A 9308-nucleotide genomic window follows, 5' to 3' on the forward strand; every position below is an offset into this window, starting at 1 on the left:
ATTACATCTGATAAGTTGAGCTTAAGTGGACAACAATACCGATAATTGTTATAGGATGCTTATCTTAATGTTAACTAACTGAACAACAAGAGTGTTTTGGCATGACCGTACACTGATATGATTCTCTTACCCTCGAAACTCGCAAAAAGAATGTCTGTATATATTTATTTACTGCTTAATTTTTATTGTTTTCTTTTAAACAGTTTCGTCGTTTGGTGCATATCAGCACGACATTAGCGGTGATGTCGTTTGATAACACTCAAAGGATTTTAAATTGTTGTCTTTTAATTTCAAAAATACCAAAAAGATTTTAGGCTTGTTTTAATATAAACTTTATAAAAGCCAAAAAGATTTTATTTCTGCTTTATTTTCGATCGTACGATGTTGGAGCTCAAGTTTTCGTTACCTGAAACCTGACTGAAAACCGAACTGACTAAATCTTCATAAACGGTCAAAAATTTGCATGTTTGAAAGTTAAAAACTAAAATTGACAAATTTTAAACTTTCAAGCTGTCGGACGGTGTTTGATTGTGACATGGTCATACGTGTGTCATTTGTTTATGTTAACTATATTCCAAGCAGTTGTTCTCATTACGCGTTTAGATTTCTTGCATGTGCAGATTCTAAAGGCTAGGAGAACATGGTCAATGACGAGCTTTGGAATGAAGACACGACGAGAAGGCGCTCAATGAATGAAGATGATCGAGTTGCCGTTGGCCATCATCAACACCACAAGGATCTTACTTCATAAAGTTAAAGTATTTCACGAGCATAACTCAAGAGGGAGCTTATGTTAAGGGGGAGTTTGTCAACACACTTCCTACATGATACGGGTAGTTTGTTGATACACTCTCTACTTTCAAGACGTGAAGACTTTGAAGATCCTCCGGCATTGAAGACATGATAGGACATCAGAGTCTTGAAGACTCGAAGACCAAAGACCGTCGAAGTCCAAGACGAGTCTACATTTATTGGAGGACAAAGACAAAGCTACAGCCAAGGGGGAGTTTGTTGGTGCACTTGTGTCTGTACTTTGTCTGTATTCGGTCTGATATAAACGATGTCCTGATTTGTGTTGTAAGTTGACCAAGTCAACCATCCTCCGGTTTGACTTGGACAACATTTGAAAGATGTTCTGATCGAAGGATAGCCTCGAAGGATACACCTGATCCTTCGAGGTGATCGAAAGATATGGTTCGACCATTAGATCTCGAAGGATGATCCTTCGAGGTCCATGCTGATCTTTCGTGTAACATGTGGTCGACAGATGATCCTTCGGACCATCTGTCGAATCCTTCGAGCAGACCTGCTGAGCTGGGTATATATACCCATGCATGTGTTGAGTGTGAGTTAGTTCTGCCATTTGCACCGAGAGATAGAGAGTCTTCATTGAGAGCATTCTGTCCAGAACTCACACACACACTTAGAGAGTTTATAGAACATTTCTGTAAACATTGAGCTTGTAACCGAACCCTCATTGCATTAATACAAGTTGTGTTAATCGGTGAACTTGTGTGTTTGTTTCTCTACTTGCTACTAACTCGGTTTGCTTGCTAGCTTGGATTCCGCACTCGCTAGTAGGTTTGTATAACAAGGTTTAGGTTCGTAATCCTCCGCGAAAAAGGGACCTACACACCGGTCGGTAAGTATAAATTATACCTTAACGTATCCCCTCGCCATGATTACATCTGATAAGTTGAGCTTAAGTGGACAACAATACCGATAATTGTTATAGGATGCTTATCTTAATGTTAATTAACTGAACAACAAGAGTGTTTTGGCATGACCGTACACTGATATGATTCTCTTACCCTCGAAACTCGCAAAAAGAATGTTTGTATATATTTATTTACTGCTTTCAGTCTTTACATTTGAAAAATTCAAAAATACCAAAAAGATTTTATTTCTTCTTTATTTTCGATCGTACGATGTTGGAGCTCAAGTCTTCGTTACCTGAAACCTGACTGAAAACCGAACTGACTAAATCTTCATAAACGGTCGAAGTTTGCATGTTTTGAAAGTTAAAGACTAAAATTGACAAATTTGTTAAACTTTCAAACTGTCGGACGGTGTTTGATTGTGACATGGTCATACGTGTGTCATTTGTTTATGCTAACTATATTCCAAGCAGTTGTTCTCATTACGCGTTTAGATTTCTTGCATGTGCAGATTCTAAAGGCTAGGAGAACATGGTCGATGACAAGCTCTGGAATGAAGACACGACGAGAAGGCGCTCAAAAGATGAAGATGATCGAGTTGCCGCTGGCCATCATCAACACCACAAGGATCTCACTTCATAAAGATAAAGTCTTTTCACGAGCATAACTCAAGGGGGAGCTTATGTTAAGGGGGAGTTTGTCAACACACTTTCTACATGACACGGGTAGTTTGTTGATACACTCTCTGCTTTCAAGACGTGAAGACTTTGAAGATCCTCCGACTTTGAAGACTTGAAAGGACATCAGAGTTTTGAGAACTCGAAGACCAAAGACCGTCGAAGTTCGAGACGAGTCTACAACTATAGAAGATAAAGACAAAGCTACAGCCAAGGGGGAGTTTGTTGGTGCACTTGTGTCTGTACTTTGTCTGTATTCGGTCTGTATGTAAACGTAAACGATGTCCTTGGTAGTCTGTAAGTTGACCAAGTCAACTATCCTCCTAGTTTGACTTGGCCAATAAGTTGAAAGATGTTTGTCTGTATCGAAGGATAGCCTCGAAGGATACTGTTGATCCTTCGAGGTGCTCGAAAGATATGCTTCGAATATTAGACCTCGAAGGATCGCCCAGTTTAAATTTGCTGAGAGAGATAGTAACAATGTTGGGTCTCAAGTTTTTATGTCTTTAAAAACATGCACATTTCATCGCATAATATTTTTCTTATGAATAACAATGTTGTGACTGACGAGTCGATGATCATATTGCACGAATAATTACGTTGAGAGCAGGAGACGATCGACTTAGGGTAACGACATGAAACATTGAGGCGAGTCAATGATCATATTGCACGAACAATTACGTTTAGTTTTGATTTTAATTTTTTATTGGCGTGGTTTGGCTAGTACGTATAGATATAACTGTAAATTTGTATATAGTTGACCAAAATCTAATGGATTAGTACATATAAAACTATAAATTTAATTTATATTTAAGTATATATGTATGTGTAAGTGTGTGTATATATATGTGTGTGTATACATGTTTATAGATGCATGGGTATATATATATATATATATATGTATATATATATATATACTAATTAACATAATAATTCGAACCGAACCGAGCCGAGCGGACCTTTGCTCATGCTTGGCTCGTTTACAAACCGAACCGAGCAGAGCGGCTCGTTTACAACCGAGCGTCAAATCGAACGAGCATTTTCCGAGCAATTTCCGAACGAGCGTCGAGCGAGCGACGAGCGGCGAGCGATTTGAACAGCCCTAATAGAGAGGATACTCTGCTGAAAACACACACACACACACTTTGAGAGTTTACATGTTAGATTTGTAAACATTGTGCTTGTAACCGAAACCTTCATTTGCATTAATACAAGTTGTGTTAATCGGTGAACACGTGTGTGTTTGTGTTTATACTTGCTTAATCCCGGTTTGCTCGCTAGCTTGGATTCCGCACTCGCTAGTGGGTTAGTATAACAAGGTTTGAGGTTCGTCATCCTCCGACAAAAAGGGACCTACAAAGTTTCCGGTGAACCGATACTTTCCGAACACGAGTAAATGCTTAAAACTTCAATAAAAACCCACTTTTAACATGTAAAAATGACAAATAACAAGGTTTTTATAAGAATTCTTAGCAAAACAACAAGATATTTGAAGATTTGACAAGATTTTTCAAGAAAAATAAAACCTTCAAATACCCGGAAAACACCCGAAAACACTCGGTTTTAACAAGGAGAAGAGCCAAGGCTCTGATACCACTTGTAGGTCCGGCTAGGAGGATCTAGTCGCCTAATCCTTGTATACAAACCAACCCGGTTGTGCGGAATCCAACCGGAAAGGCAAACCGAGATAGAACACGCAAATACACGACACGCAATATTCACCGATTAACACCTCTGTATTAATACGTATGAAAGGTTCGGTTACAAGCTCAATGTTTACAAATATATTTTGCAAACTCTCTCAAACTCTCGTGTGTGTGTGTTTGCTCTCTGTGTGCTCTCCTGTGTTCTCTACATTTTCTGTCTAACAACAGACTATTTATAGCACTACACAATGAAACAGACTCTTGGCGAAACACTTTTTGAAGAAACACTTTTTGAAGAAACACTTTTTGAAGAAACACAAATGAGGTTGACGAAACAGACTTGTTTCGTCAACTACGTGTTTCATCAATGTTGGGCTTGGGCCCAAAAGTTGTTTCGCCAAACAAAGTAAGCCCATGTCTTGTTTCTTGTCTTGATTCAGCCCAAGGACTAGTTCCTTTCCTTTAAGTCTTTTGGCCCATGTCGATCTTTAAAGCAAAACGACGGAGGAATGCCGTTGCCCGAGCCGACGTGCGTCAAGTCGAGTCGCGTCCACAATCATGTATCAACAATTCCCAAAACCAAGCTCTTGTAATGTTGGTTACATTGGCTTGACATGTGAAACGACTTTAGTGTATTTAGGAGACTAGTTAGTACATTTAAAAGACATTTGGTCAGATTTATTTGTTCACGTAGGCGGTTTGATTTATTTAAATCGGGTGTATAGAAGTCGTAAGGGTAACCGAATAACTAACCAGATACGCAGTCCCAGTCGCCGCCTCTATTGCGGACTTGTAAAGCTCAGACAAATCGGGACCCTGCAGTAAAAAATCTCAGTGATCCTTGATAGATGTATATGTATCGTTCGTTAGTTTAATTAAGTCCGTTTAGACCCACACGTGATCCGCGATAGGTAATTATTATATATAATCAAATAACTTGTGAGTTGCATCATTCGAGTATTTCTTCTTTTCTTTAGCTGCTGGCAACTCAAAAAAACTTGTGAGTTGCATCTTTAACATCTTCAAGAACATGAATAGGGACCCCATGGCAGCAGCGTACTCATCCCTGGAAACTCGCTACCAGTGATGACGACCGTAGCATCAAATAGCCGCCATCCTGACCACCACCGCTCCTGCCGAAGGTATGGCAGCAACGTACTCATCCCCAGCAACCCGCTACAGTGATTGGTAGATGTCTTTACCCTTGTCTTCGCCACAGCTCTATCGACAGTTCGTCAATTCACAGCAAACAAAGCCACCATCATAAACTTTAAAGTTATCCTATGTTGGCATCCTCAAAATTAGTATGTCCATTCAGCTCAAAAAGATACTAAAACTTGGGTTTTAGGGAAAAAGGGAATTCATGTTGTAAAAAAAACCAATCTCACCAGCAAGTACGAGGCTTTAGACTCTTTCTCCTTAAATGTAGTTTAGATCCCAATAGATGTTATCTTTTGCCACAACACACTTGAATTTTTGTCTGCACCTTAGAAGCCATTGCCGCTAAATTCTCAACCAACTGTGAACAAAATATCCAAAAAATATGATGAATAGCAATATTTCAAAACCCTAGAAACTTTTAACACATTTATGTAGATATAATTGGTGTGTAATTAATAGTTTGCTTATCTTCGACGATTAAGATCTTAAATCAACATTAATTAACAAAGATAAATATATAATAGCCTACTCTATGAACTTTCAATAGAACTAGTGCTTTGCCCCCGCGCGTTGCGGCGGAAACACACTTGGTTGTCATTCGATAACTCGTTAAGTTTTCACCTGCCCGATGCCACTAGGAAAACATATATTAAAAAAGTCCACATAAGTTTAATTACACAAGACAATATACTGACATTACTGAGGTAGATAGGCTGAATGCCCTTGCCGAACCTAGTGTTGCGTAACCACAATATAAAGACCGAGTTTCGCAAAACTGAAACACATAAGAAGCCTTGACAACACCAAAACTTGGTACAACCGACTGGCGACAATAGAATATGGTAAACACTGTTTCGACCCAGTACCGTTTCGACCAGTATCGTTTCGACCTGGATTGTTTATCAGAGTTCATCATATAGATAGTCGGGTAGAGTATAAAGTATAAACTAAACTCAAAATCGTATAGCCCTGTTTTCATCCTACAACCGTAATACATATTTATACATCTTGCTGTACTCAGCTCTTGCCAACGTAAGATGCCATCACACATTCCAAGGGTGTTTTCGTACTTTCACACAAACCAATAATAACAGAAAAATACCATAGCAAGATTAGCACATTAAGAATCAGCTCATTACTACAAAAGATTTGTAGTGCTAATAGTTAAAATGCAAATCAACAAAAAACTATAAAAATCTATGTTTATCACTAACCATTTGTGTGACAAGGCAGAAACTAAAGAGCTTCTTTTAAATTGAAGGGTCTAGAAATGTGACGAGCGTGATCATATTCGTTAAGTTCGACAAGCATCTTCTTCAACCTGCGCTCAAGTCCGATTTTCCCTGAATAACTCTGCTTCTTCTCCAGTAATCTTCCAAGAACAATCAAATAATCCACCATTGGTTGCAATTATATTTATAGAATAAAATACATATGTAGTTTAATTTATAACATAAAACATATTGTAAAAATATATTTTATAATATAAAGAGGTTAAACGGGTCAACCCGCCAACCTGACCAGGTTGACCCGAACCTCACCCGTTTAGCTAAACGGGTTCACGGGTTCAACCTGAAACTGACCCGAACCCGTTTAGACTAAACCTAAACCCATGAATTTCGTGTTAGGTTCGTGTCGTGTTTTCGGGTCGGAAATTCGCACCCCTAGGCGAAACCAGTATCTCTCCATTCTTTAACTTTCAATAGAATTATTAACTAGTACCAACACAAAGTAGTCCTTAGCTGATAACTTATTGCCATTCCATTGAAATTAAACATAATAGGATTAATTCACTAGTGCAGCTAAATAGTATTCTTAACCTCCTATGCCGGAAATCCAATGAGCTTAAACCACTAATTTAGTAACTTAATTGTTCCAATTTATTTGTTCGATCAAAATCTTTAACACCTTTAACATGTAATTAGCAGATTATTCAACATAAACTAAGCATGTAATCGGCAACCTAAACAAGCAGAATAGAAAGATATAAACAATCAACAAATAAATAGAAGCATGTAATCGCTAAAGAGTCTACCCTGGTGCAGTGAAGGCTGTGGAGCGGCGATGAGGTGCGGGTTCTGGTGGTGGCGGCATCGTGGGTTTTGGGAGGGGCAAGGGGAATGATTTTGGGGGGAAATGGGAGAATGGTTGCCCGCCTAGGGTTTTAATCCCTATCTAAGTTGCCAAAACACGGATTATAAGACGGTGTTCATGCGTGTAAAGGTTGCATAAAATAGTATAAGACAGTGTTTAAGCATTAGACGGTGTTTTTTTGAATTTTCTTGAATATTTTAATCAAAACAGCACAATGGTTTTTTGGATATTGATTTTAAGATGGTGTTATTGCTTTAACCCGGTCTAAAATAAAACTTCAACACCGTCTAATACTCCATTTTGTAGTAGTGACCCGAAACAAGAAATAATCTAAGTCCGATGATTCGTATCAGGACCTGCAGTAAAATATAATTTTATTTAAATAATACATCAAAGTTCATTTTCCCAATAACTTGACGACTGTGTGTGTTAACTAATTATATTATAATTATTCAAGGCGTGTAATACACTTGTTTATTCAACTCGTACAATATACGGGTTTTTAAAGATGTAACTATTTATTACTTTGTATATAAAAATATATTTAATCAACCTTTAGAGGTTCTTACCTAGTTTACTTATAAAATTAAAATCGAAGAAGAGATTTGATGCTAACACGTGACATTAGTTGAAATCCTTTATTAGATAAGGATATGTAATTAGTTTTTTTATAAATTATATAGTGGTACAATATACAATCATGGTTGTAAAACATGGCCTCCAAGGTCGAGTACTCCCCGAGTAGTCGCTACAAGGTAGGCTGCCGAGGCGACTTTCTTCAACTCTGAATAATTACTCGGAATCGATCAAATGCGGTCAACATCGGCAAAAATAGGATCTAATAGGTCAACTTGGACCGAGTTTGACTTAAAATAAAATAAAACATAATTTGTATTCCTATCATAATTAAGAAGGAATATCAATTTCACGTATTTTGTTATAAATATTAGTAAATTTATGTTATTTGACACATATTTAATTTCTGAAAACTAATTTCTTTATAATTTGGCATGTCCGAGTACTCCCCGTGTACTCTCCGCATAGGCCGAGTACTCTCAACTCCCTAGTCGACCGACTAGGGAGCGCCTAGCGACTTTTGCAACCATGTATACAATGTATATTTAATATCATCCTTTTTTATCTGGTTTTTCTTATATAGGTTAACAAATACATGTACAAGAGTTAGGTTGGGGTCACGTCACTTCTACAAAGCCTATGTAATGTGTTTACTCTCTCTATTTTCCATATAGTTTGTAATGGTCTCACTAGACAGATTAATTGTTTAACGCTTACCTAATTTCGCTATATACTTAAATACATTTTTCTACAAAATACAAATCTTATCTATTAATAAGAAAAATACAATTATATATAATTAAGCGCAAATTGCTCATTTCTCTTACGCGTTTAGTAGTAGAGATGCCGATTAGAGGTCATCGTCATAGTTTTTTCATAGTTTTGGAAAACCGTTTTTCACTTGTTCTCATTGAGTTATATTATACAAAATCACACAAGTGTATATAACATTTCTTATTTTTTACTTTTCCCCACATTTGTGCCAGATTGTCCATCATAGCCCATCTTTTCTTTAGAAATTTGAATGCCCCTTGGTATATTTCCTTGCCGATTCTTGCGCTCTTTTGAAGTGTGCTTTTATTCTCATGTGGACATATATATAAATACTTTGTCAAACATGGCGTAAGAAGCATAAATACCATCAACAATAATACGTGTACTGCTATCCTACATCATAAACATAAAATGAAGACCCCGAAAATAAGCGATTAGTCTAAAATGTTAATATCATTTTATTGAACAAGAACACCAAATAACTTCTTCAAGCATTATGGTTAGGCATGTATGTCAATATTATAGCATAAATCCGGTGAAAAACCTCATACCCAAAATTTGAACATATATAAGCCTCATGGCCACCGGAATCCCAAAAGAAAAAACCTTTTTTTATTAAAAATCGCTAGTTTTTCTATATAAAAAAACTTAAAAAAAATTTGTAGTGCACATGTGTAATAATTCATGTGTACTATTACACATGTGCACTAAATATATATTTT

General features: G+C 37.1%; 1 long non-coding RNA gene across 1 annotated transcript; it reads right to left on the minus strand.

The window, feature by feature from the left end:
- Positions 1 to 4282: 4282 nt before the first annotated feature.
- LOC118483849 lies at positions 4283 to 7268 on the minus strand. Its single transcript, XR_004871896.1, has 4 exons — positions 7178 to 7268; positions 6357 to 6514; positions 5370 to 5500; positions 4283 to 5262 (listed from the first exon to the last, which is right to left on the minus strand). It is a non-coding gene; the product is annotated as an uncharacterized LOC118483849 (long non-coding RNA).
- Positions 7269 to 9308: the final 2040 nt, after the last annotated feature.

This window comes from Helianthus annuus, chromosome 11 (genome assembly GCF_002127325.2).
Source record: "Helianthus annuus cultivar XRQ/B chromosome 11, HanXRQr2.0-SUNRISE, whole genome shotgun sequence".
Lineage (NCBI taxonomy): Eukaryota > Viridiplantae > Streptophyta > Magnoliopsida > Asterales > Asteraceae > Helianthus > Helianthus annuus.